Here is a 24,183-nt window from a genome sequence, read left to right as displayed (position 1 = left end):
GTATTGGGAGCGCAGAGTCTTAGCCACTGGACACTAGGGACGACCAGCAGGCTTTCTTAAGTGGACGTGATGTTTCCCTCAGTTCTAAGGGCAAGACAATCTTCATTCCATGACCTCTTTCACTGGCTCACATAGTGTGTACACACACACACACACACACACACACACACACACACACACGGAAATTCAGTCATGTTGACTGAAAAGAAAATGCACACTTAGAAGTTGAGAATTGTATATGTATATATATATATTTTTTTTTCAGTTGACAGAACAGAGGCTGAACTGCCACATTAACCACGCTAACCCCTGGACTCTGTGGAGAGATGGCCACATCCAGCCAGGATGAGGTGTGGAGGGCGCCAGGGCCACATCTACGTGGACAGGAGACCGCCTGCGGTGCAGACGCTTGACCCTCTGAGCCCAGCCGAGCTGCTCTGAAAACATCCCCTCCCCCACTCTCTACCCCCTGGACTCAGGCCTCCTTCCCTCCACCTCCAGGCTCGCAGGAGCAGAGTGTGTCATCTCTGAGCTCCAGCGTGTGGCCCGGCAGTGTTGTTTAGAGAGCACTGAGGGCAGAGGGAGGCAGCCTCCAGCTTGTGAGCCGCCATATGTGGATCCTTCCACCTGCACCTCCAGCTACATACAGGTTTCCTTACCTGGTTAATTATCACTTCCGCTGGGTCTCAGGTGGTAAGCCTCCCTCATCAGATATAGATGGGGCCTGGGGAGGCTCCATCCTGGGGTAGGAATGGTGCTTCCTGGGCCCTTGACCTGAGGCGTGCGGGCCCTGCAGACATCTGGCCCCAAGCACCCAGGGGCTCGCCTAGCACAGAGGCCTTGCCCCACCTTCCCCCAAGCTCCACCTGTGCCTGCCCCAGCCTCCACTCCCTGCTCCTCCTCCCATTCCCCATGGAGGTTCCTGCTCTACTTTCTGTCTCCCATGTCCCTCACTCATCTCCATGACTGGTTTCCTTCTGCCAGGCCGCAGTGCACACACTCATACATGCTTTACACAGTTATACGTGCTCACGCCCACCCTCACAAGCCCACACACGTTCACATGCACCCAGAAACACTTACACACCTGCACACACCCTCTCACAAGGCTCACACGCTCACACATGTGCACACATTCTCATCTGCCCAGACACACACAGCTGTACCTTCTCTCACACACTCATACACTCACATACACACGTGCCTTAGACTCGCTCCCAGAACCTCTCTGCTAAGAGCTCTGCTGTGTCCTGGGCACGGGCTTCCTTGAATTGGCTCCTTAGTGGCTGCTTATAAACGGGTCTCCTGGGTGTGAGGCACCCATTGATCTTACTGGGAGAAAGAAAACTGAGGCAGAAAGAGAGGTTCAGCCCTCAGATCAAACCTAGAAGTCCGCTTGACTTCCAGGTTGGATCCCAGCTACACCACTCTGTAGCTATATGGACTGAGGCACATGCCTTGTTTTTCTGAGTCTCAATCTTTTTATTTGGGAAATGGGAATAATGTTCGCCATTTTACAGAGCTGTGCTCGAACTAAAAAATGAATTTGAAAGATATAGCCTGGCATAAAAGAAGCATTTGTTGTTATTTATTTCAAAATTCAATTGTATTTATATTTAAAAGATAAGTCACATAATTCAAAATTCAAAAGGCAGGAATGGGTATAAAGCGAAGTCCCCTTCTCATCCTGTCCCCAAAGCACCTAGCCTCCTTCCTGCAACCACACAATCATTGTTCTGTGCCTCTTTTTCTCACTTAACAATAAATATAGCTTGGAGAATGTTCCATATCAGTACAGAAATGTCTTCCTCATTGTTTCATGGTTCCATTGAGTTCCATTATCTGGAGGTGCCATCATTTATTCAACTAGTTCTCAAGGGATAAGACATTTAGGTTGTTCCTAATCTTGTGCTATTTTGAACAAAGCTAAAGTGAGGAATCTTGTATGGACCTCAATTCCCACAGGTGTGAGTGTATCCAGTAATACAGAAAATATTGTCAAATATCCATTAAGACCCCCAAAGCCACTTTTCCTGACACATGGGTCACTCCTCTTCTTTCATAGGTACTCACTCTACAACTGAGAAATCTGATGGGCGATACTCCAGCCCTGGATTTTCCCAGCACCATAAGCCAAATCCTAAGACCCTTGCTTTGGCTGAAGAGACAACTCTATAACATTTTGATTCTTAGCATTTCAATAGGATTCAGCCCACCTGGAAGGAGCCAACACTGCCAGGATGTGGAAGGACAGCGACGAGTTATGTTATAGATCTGCTGAGGAGAAAAGCATTTGCAAACCAAAGAGCCCAGTGCTCAAGGATTTGCCTATTGGATTCAATCAGCGGGTAGAACTCGGACACACAGGACCTGCCATGCACTGTGCTGGGGATGAGGAGGGGTCTAGGGAAGACAGGGCAGACCCTACCCTCATGGAGCCTGCAGTCATATGGTGGAAAAAAGCACAAAGCAAGCAATTCACAAACAATATGAGCTGTGGCAAAAGAGCAAGAGCAAGAACTTCCCTGGTGGTCCAGGGACTAAGAATCCACCTTTCAGTGCAGGGGCATGGCATGGCATGTTGCCATTGCTTTTTCCAGGGATCTTCCCAACCCAGGGATCAAACCTGGGTCTCCTGGATTGCAGGCAGATTCAGCCACCAGGGAAGCCCCTTCCAATGTAGGGGACTTGGGTTCAATCCCTGGTACCGAACTAAGCCCACACGTTGCACTGGAGAAGCCAGAAAATTGCAACTGCTGAGCCCATGTTTAGAACCTGTGCTCCTCAACTACAGAAAGCCTGTGTGCCACCTGAAGACCCAGTGCAGCCAAGAAAAAGCCTTCTTCAGCTTAGACCAGAATTTAGAGACAGGCTGGGACATCCCTTGACTCTTCTTTTCTGAAGCCCGTTTAACTTTTTTCTGAAGCCCCTTCTGGTTTTCCTTAGAGTGTGCCCAGAGGCTTAGCCTTCTTCCCTGGTTTCTTCTACCCCCTCACTGTCTTTCTTGCCCTGGCTCTGGGCAGCTGGGGGCCTGCACACTGCCTTGGAGAGGTGGATGCTGCCCCTGCGCACATCTGGAGCCGTGGTGGCACCTCAAGCTCTCCTGCTGCTGCCCACCACCCACCTCCCCAGCCTTGGAGAGCTGCTCTGAAGCTAGAAAGTAAGAAGGGCTGGTCTGCCACCCACTTCCCTTCCTGGTGTCAAAACTTGCTTATCAGGGCCAGCTCACCCTTCCTGACACACAGGAAGGCAGCCATCTGATAAACTGGGTTGTACCATGGTGTCGGCCACTCCCTGGAATATTTGCATATTTGATGACACAATGCAAAGGAGTGAGTTGCTAATTAGGGACCACCCAGGCTCCTGGGAAGATTTTCTGTAGGTGAAACACAAGGGACTGGCTTATATTTAACAACAGTTGACTTGAGTTAGGCTCTTCCCTGGTGGCTAAGAGGTTAAAGTGTCTGCCTCTAATGCGGGAGACCTAGGGTTAAGAAAGTGTCCTCCACAATCTCTGCGCTATTGCGTTGCTGTTTTTAACTGCAACTGCGAGGAGTCTGTAGAAACAAAGCATTTGCTCGAGAACGGGAGCTCCTCATGTCCACCAAACTCGCCTCCTGAAAAGTCAGCTCTTGTATCCGTGGACCCACGGCGTGGTAAATGCAGTACTGCCACAGGGAGGAAACACACTGGCAAAGTCTCAATGGTGTTAGGACAGCGGGCTGATGTTTAGCTCCTAGAAACTATCTACTGTGAAAGAGAAAAATGGAATGAATATTATCAACATAACAATATAAATGTAGGCATACAACTGGCAGAAGGTGGGGCTGGCAGGGGCATCTTGATGGAAAGATAGGTAAAAGGCCCTAGTAAACTCATTTTGCAGAGCTAGGAGACTATCAAAAATTGACCCAGCCAGCAATCAAGTGAGTTTTAAGTACATTGCTTAAAGTTACCAAGATAACCAATAGAGGGACTTCCCTGGTGGTCCAGTGGCTAAGACTCTGAGCTCCCAATGAGGGGGGCCAGGGTTTAATTCCTGGTCAGGAAACAGATTCCACAGGCCACAACTGATTTCCCATGCTGGAAGGAAGATTGAAGATCCTGCGTGTTGTAACTAAACCCGGCGCAGACAAATAAATATTAAGGGACTTTCCTGGTGGTCCAGTGGTTAAGAATCCACCTGCCAATGCAGGGGCCATGGGTTCGATCCCTGGTCTTGGAAGATTTCACTTGCTGAGGGGCAATTAAGTCGCGACTACTGAGCCCACGCTCTAGAGGCTGTGTTCTGCAGCAGAAGCCACCGCAGGAAGAAGCTCGTGCACCGCAACTAGAGAGCAGCCACCCTTGGCTGCAACTAGAGAAAGCTGTCGCACGGCAACAAAGACTCAGCTCAGCCCCAATCGAAAACTATAATTAAAAATATTAAAAAAAGAAAATGCATTTGAGTCAGTTCTAATGAAGTGGATGAACCTAGAACCTATTATACAGAGTGAAACAGAAAGATAAATATCATATTCTAATGCACATGTACGGAATCTAGAAAAATGGTACTGAAGAATTTATTTACAGGGCAGTAATGGAGAAAGAGACCAAGAATGACTTATGGACATGAGGAGAGGGGAAAAGGTGAGATGTATTGGAAGCGTAACATAGAAGCATACATTACCATATGTAAATAGATAGCCAATGGGAATTTGCTGTATGGCTCAGGAAATTCAAACAGGGGCTCTGTATCAACCTAGAGGGGTGGGATGGAGAGGGAGATGGGAGGGAGGTTCAAAAGGGAGGGGATATATGTATACCTATGGCTGATTCATGTTGAGGTTTGACAGAAAACAACAAAATTCTGTAAAGCAATTATTCTTCAATTAAAAAATAAATTTAAAATTTAAAAATATTTTAGAAAAAAGATAACCAGTAGAATAACTGATAATTGTCATGACTAAAAATAAAGAGGATTAGGGTGAAGGGTGGGAGTTGGTTAGTGGGTTAAATTCTCATCTTTCTTAGGCAGGAGTCAGAGGCATCTGAGGTTGATAATCCAATGCTGAGGAGCCAATTCCTTTGTGGGAGGGTGATGACCATCTAAGGGCTGAGACCTGTCAAGCCAGTTGTCTCTGGAAAGGAATAACAGAGTAAGGCAGGGAAGTGTTCGTTATTCCCTATAAACCCCATGGTACTACCTTGAAATGATAGACTGGTTTTACTTTCATGAAACTTATGAGAAATTCTTTTTCAATTTTCCACATTTTCTGTAATGGGCATTTGTGATGATGATAAGGAATGATAAAAGAATATAGAAACAAATAATTAATTGTAAATTTTTATTGTGTTACAAACATATTATAAAATCATGACAAAAAATTAAGTATACAGTTCAATAGTGTTAATTGTATTCACTGTTGTGCAAGAGACTTCTAGAACACTTTCTGCTTGTGAAACTGAAACTCTAAACGTATTGAACAATAGTTCCTCATTTCTCCTCCCTCCAGCCCCTGGCAACCACCATGTTATTTTCTGTTTTTATGAATTTGACTACTTTAAGTACCTCATATAAATGAAATCATACAATATTTGGCTTATTCACTTAGCATGATGTCCTCAAGTTTCATCCAGGTTGTAGTATGTGACAGGGTTTCTCTCATTTTTAGGGCTTAATAATATTCCATTGTATGTATGTATCACGTTTTCTTTGTTCATCATAAAGATAGACCCTTGAGTTGCTTTCACCAGTTTTGCTGTTGCAGGTAATGCTGCAATGAACCTGGATGGGTATATAAGCTTGATTTATTTCTAAAAATAGATACCCTAGAGACTTTCCTGATGGTCCAGTGGTTAAGAATTGCCTTGCAATTCAGGGGACTCAGGTTTGAACCCTGGTCAGGAAACTAAAATTCTACATGCTGCGTACCACAACTACTGAGCCTGTGTGCTCTGGTGCCTGCGTGGCACAGCTAGAGAGTCTGTGTGCTGCAGCAAAAGGCCCCATGTGCTGCAGCTGAGACCCAATGCAACCAAATAAATAAATAAAATAAAGAGGATACCCCCAATAGATATAGAAACTACGGTCAGAGAAGACCCATAACTTGTTTAAGTTCCTTTTAGACTACAGCAAGCTCTGGGAATGCACTTTTGGGCTCCTGCCTTCCTTCTCCTGACAGCAAGAGAGTTAGTTAAAACCCGATTTCTTGAGATGGTCTGGAAGCTGGAAGAATCATGAATGGCATGGAAGGCACATGGAAAGAAACCAAGTTGACACCAGCCTGACACATCGTCCTCCTCCCATCCATCCACCTTCATGGTACTTTCCATTGTTGGCATTCTCCCAGCCCTGCCCATACCTACCCAGTGCCCTGTTGTGGCTTCTGGTGCCTGTGAGCATCTGTGATCTGAGTTCAGTGCAAAGGCATTTGATTAATCATCTCACTTTCCCGCAAGTTCACTCTTTTCTTTTGAGTCTTGGGCCTATGTCTTGTGTTGATTTACAGGCTGGTGGAGGGCTCTGCTAGGTTGTCAGGATCCATTCACCTAGTCTCTGACCGCCCTGGGAGAGCAGATCCCTTTCTGGGCTGGAGGCTGAGGGTGGAGCCATGTCACCAGTGCTGGCTAGCTTGGACGGTTTCCCACAGTGTTAGGTGACAGATTGTTCTTGGAAAGGAAATTATTTAAGTTCAGCTTTTCCTCTGATGATCTGGGAGGCACTTGGTCAACACATGTGGAGCTGAAACCCCACAGGGACCTGGCCATTAATGGTCATGTGAACTGGGTCCTCAGGCAGGGCATGAGACACATCCCAAAGCGGGGAAGACTGTGGGGTATGGGAATTCTGAAGCCTGGGTGAGGGGGTGGGAAACGTGAGCTCCCCATGGGGCTATTGGGAGGCGTGGAAGTGATTTCCTTCCTTACTGGACTGTGGTGTCAGGGCCACCTGGTAGCCTCAGATGACCTTTTGTGAGGTCCTTTTCTGAGCCAATGGCTCTGTGGGGTGGGGCTGGGTGACAGTTGTCAGAGTTCAGGCAGCTGATGTCTGTGTCTAGGAAGGAAGTTGACACCAGTGGTCTTCCCCATTTCCCATTCTACACCATCTGCCTTTTCTGACGTAGATCCTTGATTGGGATGTTCTGTTCCAATTTATCCTGCCTTTTCTCTCCCATGCCCTGGAGGTGGGTGAAGGAAGGATATTCTCCAAGGCTTTGTGTCTAATACATAGCCTCTAGCCACATGTGACTATTGAGATTTACATTTACTGCAATTAAATAAAATTAAAAATTCAGCCCCTTGATTGCATTTAGCCACATTGCTAGGGGCTACCCTAATGGACACTGCACGTTGTGGACATAAGACATTTCCATCATCAAAGAAAGCTCTGTTGACAGGCTGCCCTAAGCTGCCTGTCTTTTCTTCTCTATGATTGTGATCTGAAGTGTCTGAAGCTGCTCCTTCCTTAGGCTGGGGACATCCAGAGAGTGCTGCCTATTGAGAATCTAAAAGCAGAGAATGAGTAGGGTGGAAATGCCCTCAGTCCCCAACTCAGGACTGAGTCTAAGACAGCCTTGAGCTCTGAAATCTTGCTCTTCCTGAGGGTGGAACCACCTGAAGGTACCACCTAAGCCCTCTAGCTTCCCAGGTGGCTCAAGTGGTAAGGAATCTGCCTGCCAATGTGGGAGTTGCAGGAGCTGTATTTTCAATCCCTGCATCGAAAAGATCCCCTGGAGGAGGAAATGGCAACCCACTCCAGTATTCTCATGAACAGAAGAGCCTGGCAGGCTACAGCCCAGGGGGTTACAAAGAGTCAGGCATGACTGAAGTGACAGAGGACACCTGCAAACTATTTAAGTGAGTTCTGGCTTGCAGCAGGGATTTGGTTCTGCTTGCCACCAAATCCATTTCATGAACGTTTCAGGATGTGAAGGTGCTCCCACCTAAGCTGGTCTTCTGACCCCTGTCCTAAAACACCACACCTCAGTGATCATCCAGTCACTAACCGTCCTTTGATAGACAGTTGTTGTCTGTAGGCCATCGCTCCTGGCAATTAACCATTTGGTTCCCTGTGAAAAGACTGGTCATTAGAGTTTGGAAGGAAGTGGGGACTTGTGTCTGTCTGGGAAGTCTGTAACAGGAGATGAGTTTTTCAGAATAATGCGACACAGCCTTGCTTTCTTCCCCGTACTTGTCCAAGACTGTCTTTTTTGTCTTTTAGATCCACCCCTCAGCACCGAGTATTCCCCACATGACAGCCAACTTTGGGACTCCATCAATGAACCCTTTTTTTTAAAGTTAATATCTTTTTTATTGGAGTATAATTGCATTACAATGGTGTGTTAGTGTCTGCTGTACAACAAAGTGAATCAGCTATATGTATACACATATCGGTGGCTCTCGTGGTAAAGAATCCACATGCCTCAGCACGAGATTCAGGAGATGCGGGCTGGATCCCTGGGTCAGGAAGATCCCTTAGAGAAGGAAATGGCAACCCGCCCCAATATTCTTGCCTGGGAAATCCCATGGACAGAGGAGCCTGTCAGGCTACCGTCCATGGGGTTGCAAAGAGTCAGACATGACAGTGCACACACACACACACACACACACACACACACACACACACACACACATATATCCCCTCCCTCTTGGACCGCCCTCCCCCCCGCCCCCCACCCCACCCTCGAGGTCATCACAGAGCACCAAGCTGAGCTCCCTGTACCACACAGCAGCTCCCACGCACTATTTCACACACAGTAGTGTGTGTATGTCAGTGTTACTCTCCCAGTCTCTTCCACCCTCCCCTTCCCCACCCTGGGTCCTCATGTTGACTCTCGACACCATTGCATCTCTATTCCTGCTCTGCACCCACCACTTTTCTAGATTCCACATGTATGGATTAATATGCAATATTTGTTTTTCTCTTTCTGACTTACTTCACTCTGTATGACAGACTCTCGGCAATAAAAAGGAATGAAATTGGGTATTTTGTGGAGATGTGGATGGACCTAGAAGCTGTCAGTGAATCTCTTTTACCTGCTTTGTCAGGTTCCCTGACAAGAGGCCGAGAAGACGGTTAGGAGGGATACTTTGTCTTTTTGCAGTGGAGTGGATAAGTTCAGAGATTATGAATCTAGGGCTGCTAGCAGCCAGCTTTCCTGCCTCCCAGTGAGAGCCAGCCTGGAAAGTGGAACTCAGTAGAGAGGAAAAATGGGAGAAAACAGAGCCTTGGAATATTATTAGAGCCAGCCGTACCTCAATATTTTGCAAACTAATGGACTTCCACGGACTTTCCAATTATAAGAGGCAATTGAAGCTGAAGACAGTATCAAAGACAACTTTCTACTAGAGTTAGCTTATGTTGAGTCTCTGTCACTTGCAACCAAAAAACTAATACAAAGTCATTGAAGTGAAAGTTGCTCAGTCATGTCCAACTCTTTGTGACCCCATGGATTATACAGTCCATGGAATTCTTCAGGCCAGAATACTGGAGTGGGTAGCCATTCCCTTTAGGTTGAGATATCTGGTAGGAGGAAGTCTCTACTGGAAGATCAAGTTCAGGTCCTTGCTAAGATACCAGCAAGGAGTGGTCAGACAGGGACTTCCCGGGTGGTCCAGTGGCTAAGACTCTGTGCTCCCCATGCAAGTAGCCCAAGTTCAATCCCTGGTCAGGGAACTAGATCCCACATGCTGCAACTAAGACCTGGCACAGCCAAATAAGTCAATAAATAAGATAAATATATATTTTTTTAAAAAGAGAGCCCACCTCTTTTAAGAAACCTTCCCTGACCACCCCAGCCTCTACCCTCTGGCTTCTAATATCCTCTACCCTCTAATATCAATTATAATCATCAAAGAACTGACAGCGGTCTTTTACCAATGCCTGCTTTCATTGTCTAGAATGGCACTCTAAAGATTTTACTGTTACATGTTCACAGCTTGTCACTCTGTCTCACTTGGTCAAAGTCAGAGATGGGGCCTGACACTTTTGTGTCTCCAACAGGATCCAGCAGAAGGCCTGGCACATAATAGCACCTCAGTGAATATTTGTGGACTAGAAGCTTGCGGATACAAGTGTGAGAGCCACAGGAGTCCAGTCTGTATGCAGCTCTGCTCAGGGGAGATGAACTCCACTCAGGCGTCCACGATGACAGTAGGTGACATTCCTCTAGCAAAGCTAGAGGGAATGGGGATCAAGGGGCAGGAGGAGCAGAGGAAGAGACTGGAGAAGAGGTGAGAAAGTAGATCTTTGCTGATGGCTGAGACCTCCCAGGGAACGTCTCCTAGGTCCCCTGGGACAATGGGGAAGAGAAACGTCTATGTGTCTCAGACTCCTCTGAGCTCCCTCGGGGAGGAGTGCAGGCCAGGGGGCTGGGCATAGGGTGAGGAAAGGCACAGGTCAGAACTGGCTCCTCTTTGGAAACATCTTCAGAGCTGGGGCAGGAGCCACGTGGGAGAAACTAGGGTCCCTACTGCATGGTTACTCCTTCTGGATCTATTTCTGATTGCTTCAGGTCTGAGTTGTGGTGTGCGGGCTCTCTAGTTGTGGTGCACGAGCTTAGCTGCCCCACGGCATGCGGGATCTTAGTTCCTCGACCAGGGATTGAACCCACATTCCCTGCATTGGAAGGCCGATTCTTAACTACTGGACAACAAGGGAAGTTCCTAAAGGTCTTTTGAGTGACGAGAAGATATTTGACATAAGCGTATGTCCACATTCTTGGAAAGCTAACAGTATGTGAGCGTATGTATTCTGAGTCATTCCTAAAAGGGGAGGGAATCTCTTTCCTCCCTTCAGGTGTGATCATTGTCACTTCTGAGAGCACAGAAAATACTACCCAATTAGGCCCTCAGCTGTTCCCTAATTGTTTTCTGACTCCTCTTTTTTGATTTGTTTACACATTTCCCTCCTGGGGCAATGCGACATCTTATTCTAAAGTATGTATCTCCCAGCAACAAGAACATCCTTGGATGGATGAATAGATGGGGGGTAACTTAGTAAATATTACCTTCCTACATAAACAAATGAACATCAAAATCTGTATGAGTCAGGGTTCTCCACAGAAATAGAACCAATAGGATGGAGATGGATATATACACGAAAAGTTTTACTATAAGCTGTTGGCTCATGTGCTTATAGAGGCTGAGAAGTCCCATGATCCACCATCTCTAAGCTGGAGACCCAGGAAAGCTGGTGGTGTGGTTTGGAAGGCCTGAGAACCAGAGCACCAATGCTGTAGGTTCCAGGCCAAGTCTGAAGGCCTGAGAACCAAGAGTGCTGAGGACGGGAGGAGATCTATGTTCCGGCTCAGCCGTCAGACAGAGACTGAATTCAAAGTTCCTTCATCTTTTTGTTCTATGCAGGCCACACACTGGGGAGGGTGGTACACTCTACTCAGTCCACCAGTTCAAATGCTAATCTCTTCTGGAAACATCCTCACAGACAACCAAAAACAACATTGAACCAGATGTCTGGACATCCTGTGATCCAGTCAAGCTGACACATAAAATTAACTCTCACATAAACCCTAACATTGACCAAGCATTTATTATATCCCAGGCACATGCTAAGTACTTTACTGATAATTATCTCATTCTTAGGGATATATTTGTGTGAGCATTCCATAGAGAAAAAATGTTTATATTAAGTGACTTCTAGGGTCTCTTTCAGTTATAAGATTCTTTGACTTGACATGGCAATAGGAAAACTAGGATATGGAAGTGTGGGGCTTGGATGCCTAACACCTAGAAGCAGAAATAAAAATAGCATTATTAGTTATTCTTTTCTGTGGACTAGGAACTGTGCTAAGTACCTCACAGATATTTTCTCCCTTATTCCTAAGAGAGAACTACTACTATTCACTCCATTTTCAGATGAGGAAATCAAGGCAGAGAGAGATGAAGTGGCTTGCCTAAGAAGCAGAGCTAGCATGCAGGTCTGTTGACCCCCAAGTCTGTGCTCTTATCCATCCTGCTTCCAGTGGGACTGCAAAGCCCTCCACCTTGGCCTGGATGCCTGAGAACGTGCCTTTCCCTGGGGCCACAGGGAGGCAGGTGATCTGGGGGAGGGACAGCCTTGCAGTGGGACCTGTGAGGTTTAATGAGGAGGAGTGGCACAGAGGACATCTGGGGCTGAGGAAGGTTCTGGAGTGGGGAGTTGATACTACAGGGGCCTCTGAGCCCAGCGGGAAGGAGACTAACTCTCCACTCCCTTCAGCAGCACTTGGCAAACCCCTGCTTTTCTCCCTCTGTATCTCCCCGGGGCAGAGAGGACAGGATGTTCTGGAGTTCTAGCAAGGGGACCACTCCTTGGGAACAGGCAGCAGAGCTATGATTAGGGCTTAAAAGTCTATGGTTGCCAGGCAAAGGCCTTGCCTCACCTTTTATAGCCGACTAGCTTGAGACATCATGTCACAAGTATTTAGAGACTTTTGCTTCCCACCCCCACCTCTTCTGCTTTATGACCCTGAAAACATTCTTCCTTTTCTTCCCATTGGTTCAATTTTCCAGCCCCTGGAACAAGGCTATATCTCACTAGTGAGCCTAGAGGCTTTCTGGTGAATTGAAAGGCAGTTTATACTTTCAATTGGTTTTGTTGGGCCAAACAAGGTGGGAGCATTTCTTATCTTGGGTTTAATTTGCTTAAGTTGCTTCTACCTTCTCTGCTTGGGTTTAGGGCTCCTTGGGAGCAAGGGTTGGGTACTTTGGTAGCCTGATGAGTTTAGGCTGCAGAGGGGCCTGGAACATGTCCTGGGTTTGCCATTAAGGACCACAGGACCTAGGACCTGGTACTTGACCTCTCTGAGACTCAATATTCTCATCTGTAAAATGAGAGAATACTACCTGTCTCCAGGGGTTGTTGGGCAATCCTCAAAGGATTGTTGACTAGCCTGGTACTGTGTTGTCCCCATCACAGCACAAGCTGAGGATAACCACAGGCCTGAGATAAGGGTGTTTGGATCAGAGAATCAGGAGGCTTCTCTCCCTGGACCAGCTTGGAGGTGAAGGGGAAAGAGATTATTGGAGGTGCAGGGGAAAGAGCTTGTTGTAGCTGAAAGGTCCAGTGTGGGGTTCCTTCAGATGGTAGAATCCATGATTTTCAGGATTGGAAGAAACCCTGGCACCCCTCTAAGACCTAGAGGAAGGCAGTTATATAGCAGGAGAGTAAGAGAGCAGGCAAGGCCCTGCTTCTGAAGGGATTGGAGATTTTGAAGGGAGTGCCTTCAAGAATAGGATAGGACCAAGTGGGGACTGACTGGGAGCCTGGTCACTGTTCAGGTGGACAAACAGAGTTATTCCATCCACCCTTCTGTCGATGCTTCATTCTCCGTGGAGAAGATGCCGGTGGCTTAGGAAACAAGATGGACCTGGTCCCAGTTGCCCTAATCCGGTTGTAACCAACCCATGTTTCCTGTGTGGTCTGGCATAGAAACCAAAGGAAGGGTTAGGCAGGTCTGGGCCCCACTGTCGCCTCGGCACAGCTATTGCATCCTCTTTGGATAAGACAGAGAAGCCAGGGAACCCAGAGGCCCCTGTCTGAGAGGAAAACATCAACAACCAAAATTACAGTCAGGAAGAACTGCCTCCATCTGCAAGTAACTGGGTAATCACCTCCTAATTAAGCTCTTATTAATTTGCTTTCTGAAAGTTACAGCATAGCACTTGGTAGGCGCACCCCACCCTGCTTCTCTCTAAGGTGTTGATTAAGCACTACACATGGAATCAAGGCGGAACTCTCTCATCTGATTAAATATAATAGCCCGATTAATTCCAACATCTGAGCTCTTAAAAGCCATACCCTTTTATCTTTGGAGCACTGGGAGGGATTGTGGGGGTTTTTATCTTGAGTCCTGTGTTTCAGGGCAGGGAGAAGGAGCACCAGGAGGGGAAAACACACAAAACAGAATTCAGACTCATGTTTTTTAAAGTGTGGTCTAATGAATCTCTCATATCTGACTCACTTGGCTATTTAAAAAAATGCAGATTCCTGGGGTCTGTTTCTGAGTCAGAAACTTGACAGGCAGTTTTATGAACACCAGGTCTGAAAAGTTCTCATGTTGAAGTGGCAAGTCTTCTAGGATATCAATCGCATAGATATATGAAGTACTCAGACAAAATCACTATGGTCCATGACCTCAGCCATGAAATTAAAAGATGCTTTATCCTTGGAAGAAAAGCTATGACAAACCTAGACAGCATATTAAAAGCAGAGACATCACTTTGCCAACAAAGGTCCATATAGTCAAAGCTATGGTTTTTCCAGTAGCCATGTATGGACGTGAGAGTTGGACTGTGAAGAAAGCTGAGTGACGAAGAATTGATGCTTTTGAACTGTGGTGTTCGAGAAGACTCTTGAGAGTCCCTTGGACTGCAAGGAGATCAAACCAGTCCATTCTAAAGGAGATCAGTCCTGGGTGTTCATTGGAAGGACTGATGCTAAAGCTGAAACTCTAGTACTTTGGCCACCTCATGAGAAGAGTTGACTCATTGGAAAAGACCCTGATGCTGGGAGGGATTGGGCGCAGGAGGAGAAGGGGACGACAGAGGATGAGATGGCTGGATGGCATCACCAACTCAGTGGACATGAGTTTGAGTAAACTCTGGGAGTTGGTAATGGACAGCGAGGCGTGGCGTGCTGAAGTTTATGGGGTCGCAAAGAGTCAGACACAACTGAGTGACTGAACTGAACTGGTGCTGGGAAGACTCTTGAGAGTCCCTTGGACAGCAAGGAGTTCAATCCAGTCAATCCTAAAGGAAATCAACCCTGAATATTCATTGGAAGGACTGATGCTGAAGCTGAAGCTCCAATACTTTGGCCACCTGATGGGAAGAACTGACTCATTGGAAAAGTCCCTGATGCTTTGAAAAGATCGAGGGCAGGAAGAGAACGGGACAACAGTGGATGAGATGGTTGGATGGCATCATCGACTCAATGGATATGAGTTTAAACAAACTTCGGGAGATACTGAAGGACAGGGAAGCCATGTGCTGCAGTCCATGGGGTCTCAAAGAGTTGAACATGACTGAGCAACTGTACAACAGACAACCCCAAACACCATCTCATGTAATAGTTTCTTAACCCACCTCAGAAAATTTTTCGCTTTAACATTAGGCTGGATAAAGCTTGACTATTCCACGTTTACACTTCATTTATTGACAGGTAGTGATGTGATGCAAATAGAAAAACTGCTGGACCAAAGGCCAGAAGTCTTTCTGACTTACTTCCTTAATTAAAAAGTCACAGATTCCTGGGGTCTGTTTCTGTCCAGAGTGAGAAACTTTTCAGGCAATTTTTATGAACGCTCAGGTCTGAAAAGTCTCAGCTATAGGAGGCCAGAAGTCAGAGAAGGAATAGCATGTTTGTGTATAAATCACCGCTAGATCATCAAAGGCTGACGTCTTAGTGCCAACTCCCAGGTCTCAGGTGTTGTAAATGCTGGTTTACAGCTCTTTTATCTACTGATAACAAAAGTGATCTCCAGAAATGGTTCACATGTGCTCCCAGGTTCTTGAAAAACCACAGATGATTGGCAAATGTTTCTGTTGTAGACACAAAGTCAAATAAACAGCTCATTTCCTTCAGGAGCTCTCCACAGCAGCAGCCATGACCCTGAATGTAGTAAGGAGAGGAGCTGTCTTCCTCCCTCTCCTTCATCCTCCACACTTTCTTCCCTCCCTCTCCTTCATCCTCCACACTTTCTTCCCCTTTCTGATGTAAGATTTTTCTGACACTTAGGGAATCCAGGGGCTTCCCCTGTGGCTTAACTGGTAAAGAATCTGCCTGCAATGTGGGCAACCTGGGCTTGATCCCTGGGTTGAGAAGATCCCCTGGAGAAGGGAAAGGCTGCCCACTCCAGTATTCTGACCTGGAGAATTCCATGGACTGTATAGTCCATGAGGTTGCAAAGAGTCTGACATGACTGAGCTTCACTAAGGAGTCCAGACAAAAGGAAAGAAGTTACTGACAAAGAGCTTCAGGAAGCAGGCCCCGTGCACCCACTGCCCCTTGCCCAGGTCACTACCCTTTCTCCTCTAATGGAGAGTTAGTTACAGACCTTCCATTCTACTCATTTCAGGAAGCCTGGGGGCTGCGTGGCTTTGAATCACTGTCTTGTCTGGCATAGTGAACTTCATTCAGTGTGCTCTGAGGACATGAAGAGTTGGGTCCCTGACTGCTGAAGATTCTGATAGGATTCTGAATATAGGTAGCCTGGGTAACTCTGGAACATGTGATAATGGCCTACTTTAAAAAACAAACAAACAGATTCATTGAGATGTATTTCACATATCACACAACTTGCCCACTTACAATATACAATTTAATGATTTTTAGTATATAAATATTTTTAGTATTTTATCACTACTAAAAGAAACTCCGATCCTGTTAGCAGTCACATCACCCTTCCTCCATCCAATCTCCCTTCACCCCGACTCCAGCTCTAGGCAACCATTAATCTACTTTGTGCATATTTGTCTATTCTGGTCAGTTCATGTAAATGGTATTACATATATGTGTGTCCTAGTGACCAGCTACTTTCACTTGGCATAATCTTCAAGTTCATCCATGTTGTAGCATAAATCAGTACTTCATTCCTTTTTTTGACTGGCTTAATAGTCCATTATATGGATATACATTTTGTTTATCCATTCATCAGTTGATGGACATTTGGACTGTTTCTACCTTTTGGTTATTATGAATAATGCTGCTATGAACATTTGTGTACAAGGGTTTGTGTGGATAGATGCTTTCATTCCTCTTCGGTATATACCTAGGAGTAGAATTGTTGGGTCATATGGTAACTCCATGTTTAACCTTTTGAGGAACAGCTAGACTGTTTTCCAAAGTGGCTACACCATTTTACATTCATTAACAGTGAGAGTTCTAATTTCTCCACTTCTTCCTTAACACTTATTATTATGTGTCTTTTTTCCCCACCCCTATTATGTGCTTTTGATTTTAGCTTTTCTAAATGGTATGAAGTGAGGACTTTCCTGGTGGTCCAGTGGTTAAGACTCCATGCTCCCAATTCAGGGGGACTGGGTTTGATCCCAATGCAGGGGTCAGGGGACAAGATCCTGCCTGCTTGCTGCAATGAAGCTTCCTGTGTGCTGCAACTAAGACCCAGCACTGGCAAAAAACAAAAAAGTATGAAGTGATATTTCTATTTTTTTTAAATTTGCATTTCCATGATGGCTAAGGACTCTGAGTATATTTTCATGTGCTTATTTTCCATTTGCACATCTTTGGAGAAATGTCTTATTTAGATCCTTAGAAGACTCTTGAGAGTCCCTTGGACTGCAAGGAGATCCAACCAGTCCATCCTAAAGGAGATCAGTCCTGGGTGATCATTGGAAGGACTGATGCTAAAGCTGAAATTCCAATACTTTGGCCACCTCATGCGAAGAGTTGACTCATTGGAAAAGACTCTGATGCTGGGAGGGACTGGGGTCAGGAGAAGGGGAAGACAGAGGATGAGATGGCTGGATGGCATCACTGACTCGATGGACGTGAGTCTGGGTGAACTCCGGGAGTTGGTGATGGACAGGGAGGCCTGGCGTGCTGCGATTCATGGGGTCGCAAAGAGTCGGACACGACTGAGCGACTGGACTGAACTGAACTGAGCCCATTTTACAATTTGGGTTATTTGCCTTTTTATTATAAAGTTTAAGGAGTTCTTTACATATTCTAGATACAGTCTTTCATCAGATATATGATTGCAAAATCCTTCTCCCATTCTTGGCATTTTTTCACTTTCTTGATGTCCTTTGAGGCACAGAAGTTTTATATTTTGATGAGGTCTATTGTATCCGTTGTTGTTATGGCTTGTGATTCAGATTTTGAGAAATACGGCTAAAATGCAGCTTGAAACTTGAAGCTTTGAGGCTTCAGAGTTTGGTGGTGCTTTGTAGGTTGCAGGGATTCCCTGCTGACAGAGATTTCCTCCCAGTTTGGGATTTCGCTACCCACCCAGCCAACCAGCCCTAGCTCCTTCTCCTGGCTGGAGGCACAGAGCCCCAGGGAACCTTCACTGTGTTTACATCCCCTCCCTCTCCTGAGGTCTACCACAATAGAGCAGCTGAGATGACAGTTTGGAAATGTCCTTTATTGTGAAAACTCAATGGCCTTTGTCTCTGGGATTTGAAATGTAGATGCAAATGTTGGCAGCCAAGAGTCAGGAAGGAGGAGGGGAAGGGCTGGGAGAAGAAACCCTGCCATTGATTTCCATAGTGAGTCATTCCAACTCTGTGTTGTCTTGGTTTTCTCACCCATAAAATGGAGAAAAATAAGTCCAACTCCCCATTTCAGTGGGGGTACTTTGAAGATGAGTTAGAATACTTTGAGATCTTGGATTAAAGGCATTACTGAGACACAAGGTGTTATTATTATAATAAATGACTTAATAGCAGAAAGGGTGAGGTCACTAAAGCAAAAGGCTAAAGGAGAGGCTCTGTGCTTCGGAGTGGCTTCAGTCTAGAGCTGCTGGGCCAGACACAGAGTTTTATTCCTTATTATTATTATTGTTCAGTCGCTAAGTCATGTCCAACTCTCCGCAATTCCATGAACTGCAGCATGCCAGGCTTCCCTGTCCTTCACTATCTCCCGGAGTTTGCTCAGATTCATGCCCATTGAGTCAGTGATGCCATCCAAACATCTCATCCCATTGCCCCCTTCCCATCCTGCCTTCAGTCTTTCCTAGCATCAGGATCTTTTCCAGTGAGTCAGCTCTTTGCATCAGGTGGCCAAACTCTATCTTCAGCTTCAGCATCAGTCCTTCCAATGAATATTCAGAACTGATTTCCTTTAGGACTAACTGGTTTGTGATTGTCTTATTTCATCTGAGTTCAGCACTGCTCTATGATGGTAAAGAGTCTTCCTGCAATGCAGGAGACCTAGGTTCAATCTCTGGGTCGGGAAGATCCCCTGGAGAAGGTAATGACAACCCACTCCAGTATTCTTGCCTGGAGAATCACATGGACAGAGAACCTAGCAGGCTATAGTCCATGGGGTCACAGAGTCGGACACAACTGAGGAACAAATGCTACTGGTATGTCCTATATGACTTCTGCCACAAGGCAAGATTCCATTCTTTTTAGGAAATAAGCTATACATTAAAACAAGTAGAAACAACACAAGACATTATAATCAAGGCGGGAATTGAATAGCAAGTGTCAAAAATAAAACAGAAATGCTGAAGAGCCATGTTCTCTTATTATGAACGCAAGGTCTCCCACACACTAGCTGCGTGACTTTGCCTCACGTTCTTCTTCTCTGACTACAATTGTTCATATAAGGGACTTGGAATAATGGCTGACGCATAGTAAGCCCTCAAATATTGTACCTATCTTGTCAGGCTTGGGTTTTGCTGGTTATATAATATTAACCAAGTGGCTAGATCCCTGGGACCTCCTGTTATCCCATCTGTAAAATGGGGATAAGCATACTTACTAGCGAAATGGAAAAAGACCCTGTGGGACCCTTCCAGGCACAAATCCTTTCCGTATTCCCTATTTCTCCTTTGTAGAAAACAGACTTCCTTTAGCCTCCTAGAGTTCTAAAGGACAGATTCAAACAGCTACAGGGAAGGGAGGTTATGCAGAAACAAAGGAGGAAAAGTTAAGAAACAAAGATGCAGAAATGGGGCAGGGTCCGGGTTCCAAGACATTTATTGTTTAGTTACTAAATTGTGTTCGACTCTTCTGCAACCCCATGGACTGTAGCCTGCCAGGCTCCTCTGTCCATGAGATTTCCCAGGCAAGAATACTGGAGTGGGTTGACATTTCCTTCTCCAGGAGATCTTCCTTACAAATGTCAGTGATCAAACGCACATCTCCTAAAGTGCAGGTGGGTTCTTTACCACTGAGCCACTAGGCAAGTTGGTCCAAATCAAGGAACACACACATCTTTGAGTTCTTCTGCAGAAACTAAGGCCCTGCGCCCCACCCCCTCCCGCCCCCCCCAAATCAAGGTGGAGCATCAGGCAAGATTCCTGGGATAGGGCCCTGTTACCTTCAGTTCAGTTCAGTTGCTCAGTTGTGTCCAACTCTTTGCGACCCCATGAACTGCAGCACCCCAGGCCTCCCTGTCCATCACCAACTCCCGGAGTTCACTCAGATTCACGTTCATCGAGTCAGTGATGCCATCCAGCCATCTCATCCTCTGTCGTCCCCTTCTCCTCCTGCCCCTAATCCCTCCCAGCATCAGAATCTTTTCCAATGAGTCAACTCTTTGCATGATGTGGCCAAAGTATTGGAGTTTCAGCTTCAGCATCAGTCCTTCCAATGATCACCCAGGACTGATCTCCTTTAGAATGGACTGGTTGGATCTCCTTGCAGTCCAAGGGACTCTCAAGAGTCTTCTCCAACACCACAGTTCAAAAGCATCAATTCTTCAGCATTCAGCTTTCTTCACAGTCCAATTCTCACATTCATACATGACCACTGGAAAAACCATAGCCTTGACTATATGGACCTTTGTTGGCAAAGTAATGTCTCTGCTTTTGAATATGCTGTCTAGGCTGATCATAACTTTCCTTACAAGGAGTAAGTGTCTTTTAATTTCATGGCTGCAATCACCATCTGCAATGATTTTGGAGCCCAGAAAAGTAAAGTCTGACACTATTTCCTCATCTATTTCTCATGAAGTGATGGGACCAGATGCCATGATCTTAGTTCTCTGAATGTTGAGCTTTAAGCCAATTTTTTCACTCTCCTCTTTCACTTTCATCAAGAGGCTTTTTAGTTCCTCTTCACTTTCTGCCATAAGGGTGGTGTCATCTGCATATCTGAGGTTATTGATATTTCTCCCGGCAATCTTGATTTCAGCTGGTGCTTCTTCCAGTCCAGCATTTCTCATGATGTACTCTGCATAGAAGTTAAATAAGCAGGGTGGCAATATACAGCCTTGACGTACTCCTTTTCCTATTTGGAACCAGTCTGTTGTTCCATGTCCAGTTCGTGTTGCTTCCTGATCTGCATGCAGGTTTCTCAAGAGGCAAGTCAGGTGGTCTGGTATTCCAATCTCTTTCAGAATTTTCCACAGCTTATTGTGATCCACACAGTCAATGGCTTTGGCATAGCCAATAAAGCAGAAATAGATATTTTTCTGGAACTCTCTTGCTTTTTCCATGATCCGGCGGATCTTGGCAATTTGATCTCTGGTTCCTCTACCTTATCTAAAACCAACTTGAACATCTGGAAGTTCATGGTTCACATATTGCTGAAGCCTGGCTTGGAGAATTTTGAGCATTACTTTACTAGCATGTGAGATTAGTGCAATTGTGTGGTAGTTTGAGCATTCGTTGGCATTGCCTTTCTTTGGGATTGTAATGAAAACTGACCTTTTCCAGCCCTGTGGTCACTGCTGAGTTTTCCAAATTTGCTGGCATATTGAGTGCAGCACTTTCACAGCATCATCTTTCAGGATTTGAAACAGCTCAACTGGAATTCCATCACCTCCACTAGCTTTGCTCGTAGTGATGCTTTCTAAGGCCCACTTGACTTCACATTCCAGGATATCTGGCTCTAGGTGAGTGATCACACCATCGTGATTATCTGGGTCGTGAAGATCTTTTTTGTACAGTTCTTCTGTGTATTCTTGCCACCTCTTCTTAATATCTTCTGCTTCTGTTAGGTCCATACCATTTCTGTCCTTTATCGAGCCCATCTTTGCATGAAATGTTCCCTTGTTATGTCTAATTTTCTTGAAGAGATCTCTAGTCTTTCTCATTCTGTTGTTTTCCTCTATTTCTTTGCATTGATCGCTGACGAAGGCTTTCTTATCTCTCCTTGCTATTCTTTGGAACTCTGCATTCAGATGCTTATAGTTTTTCTTTTCTCCTTTGCTTTTCACTACACTTCTTTTCATAGCTATTTGTAAGGCCTCCGCAGACAGCCATTTTGCTTTTTTGCATTTCTTTTTCATGGGGATGGTCTTGATCCCTGTCTCCTGTACAATGTCACGAACCTCCATCCATAGTTCATCAGGCATTCTATCAGATCTAGTCCCTTAAATCTATTTCTCACTTCCACTTTATAATCATAAGGGACAGAATGTGGTCCACTGGAGAAGGGAATGGCAAACCATTTCAGTATTCTTGCCTTGAGACCCCATGAACAGTATGAAAAGGCAAAAAGATAGGACACTGAAAGAGGAACTCCCCAGGTTGGTAGGTGCCCAATATGCTACTGGAGATCAGTGGAGAAATAACTCCAGAAAGAATGAAGGGATGGAGCCAAAGCAAAAACAATACCCAGTTGTGGATGTGACTGGTGATAGAAGCAAGGTCTGATGCTGTAAAGGGCAATATTGCATAGGAACCTGGAATGTTAGGTCCATAAATCAAGGCAAATTGGAAGTGGTCAAACAGGAGATGGCAAGAGTGAACGTCAACTAGGAATCAGTTTCTAGGAATCAGTGAACTAAAATGGACTGGAACTGGTGAATTTAACTCAGATGACCATTATATCTACTACTGTGGGCAGGAATCCCTTAGAAGAAATTGAGTAGCCATCATGGTCAACAAAAGAGTCCGAAAGGCAGTACTTGGATGCAATCTCAAAAATGACCGAATGATCTCTGTTCGTTTCCAAGGCAAACCATTCAATATCACAGTATTCCAAGTCTATGCTCCAACCAGTGACGCTGAAGAAGCTGAAGTTAAATGGTTCTATGAAGACCTACAAGACCTTTTAGAACTAATATCCCCAAAAGATGTCCTTTTCATTATAGGGGACTGGAATGCAAAAGTAGGAAGTCAAGAAACACCTGGGGTAACAGGCAAATTTGGCCTTGGAATATGGAAAGAAGCAGGGCAAAGGCTAATAGAGTTTTGCCAAGAGAACACACTGGTCATAGCAAACACCCTCTTCCAACAACACAAGAGAAGACTCTACACATGGACATCACCAGATGGTCAACACCGAAATCAGATTGATTATATTCTTTGCAGCCAAAGATGGAAAAGCTCTATATAGTCAGCAAAAACAAGACCGGGAGCTGACCCTGGCTCAGATCATGAACTCCTTATTGCAAATTCAGACTTAAATTGAAGAAAGTAGGGAAAACCGCTAGACCAGTCAGGTATGACCTGTTACCTTACCACCAACCAATCAGGAGAATGTCTGCACACAGTGGAATGTAAGAAAGACTCTGACATGTTCCCCAAATGATTCTCCTTTTAAAAATTTTCCACGGGGAGTAGACTCCAGAGTTGGCTTTTGGCTAGGAGTAGGCTATCTCCCTAGGTGGCTGACCTCCCGAATAAAGCAAGGTTTCCTTCCCAATCAACACTTGTCGATGAACCTGATTTCCACACTAGCTCACAAGGTGGCTGTGAGGATGGAGGGAGACAGCGTTTGTAAACACTGCAGCATATCAGGAACCCTACAAATGGTAAACATTCACTAAATGAGTTACTATTACTATCAGTAACTGCCTGCTGCAGTCCATGGGGTGGCAAAGAGTCAGACTCAACGAACAACCACCACTACAACCTCGATTACCTGTCCTGGCTGGGGGTGAGGGGTACTGCTCACCAATGAGGTATCAGTAACTCAGTTAAGGGGGACTCTTTGCTACCCAGTGGACTCTAGCCCAACAGCCTCCTTTGTCCTTGGAATTCTCCAGGCACGAATACTGGAGTGGGTTTTCCTTCCTCCCCCAGGGGAACTTCCCTACCCAGGGATGGAACCCTCTTGTCTCTTGCACCTCCTGCAATGGCAGGCGGATTCTTTGCCACTGCACCACCTGTGGCTTTAAGCCAGAAGCCTTCTTTGGAAGCTGGAATCTGAGATGGGCAGGACTGATAGGATTTGGGTGATCAGAGAAGAAAGCAGGATCAAAGAAAAAGCAGAAGCCTGAGGCTGAACTACACTCTGGAACGCAGGAGAGGACTGGGGCTTCTCTTTTCCCGGAGCTCGGAGCCTGGAGACCGTTTCTGGCTGAGCCGCGGTGGCTGTTTACCTCCGATCCTGCCCCCGCCCCCACCTTCCGCAATCTCTTTCACCTTCCCCTTCGGGGCGGGCAGGGTTCTGCTAGGCTGGAGCAGGCTCTCCCTCCCGCAGGAATGTGCGACCCTCCCTCTCAGAGGAATGTGCGCCCGGCTTCCCGCGCGGATTAGGCCCAGCGCCTACCCCTTCTGCCCGCCGTGGGTAGCCGGGAGCGCCGCTGTCTTCGCCGTACCCTCGGCCTAGATCCAGTTT

The sequence above is a fragment of the Capricornis sumatraensis genome, chromosome 2 (genome assembly GCF_032405125.1).
Source record: "Capricornis sumatraensis isolate serow.1 chromosome 2, serow.2, whole genome shotgun sequence".
NCBI classification, from domain to species: Eukaryota; Metazoa; Chordata; class Mammalia; order Artiodactyla; family Bovidae; genus Capricornis; species Capricornis sumatraensis.
This window is presented reverse-complemented; position numbering follows the sequence as displayed.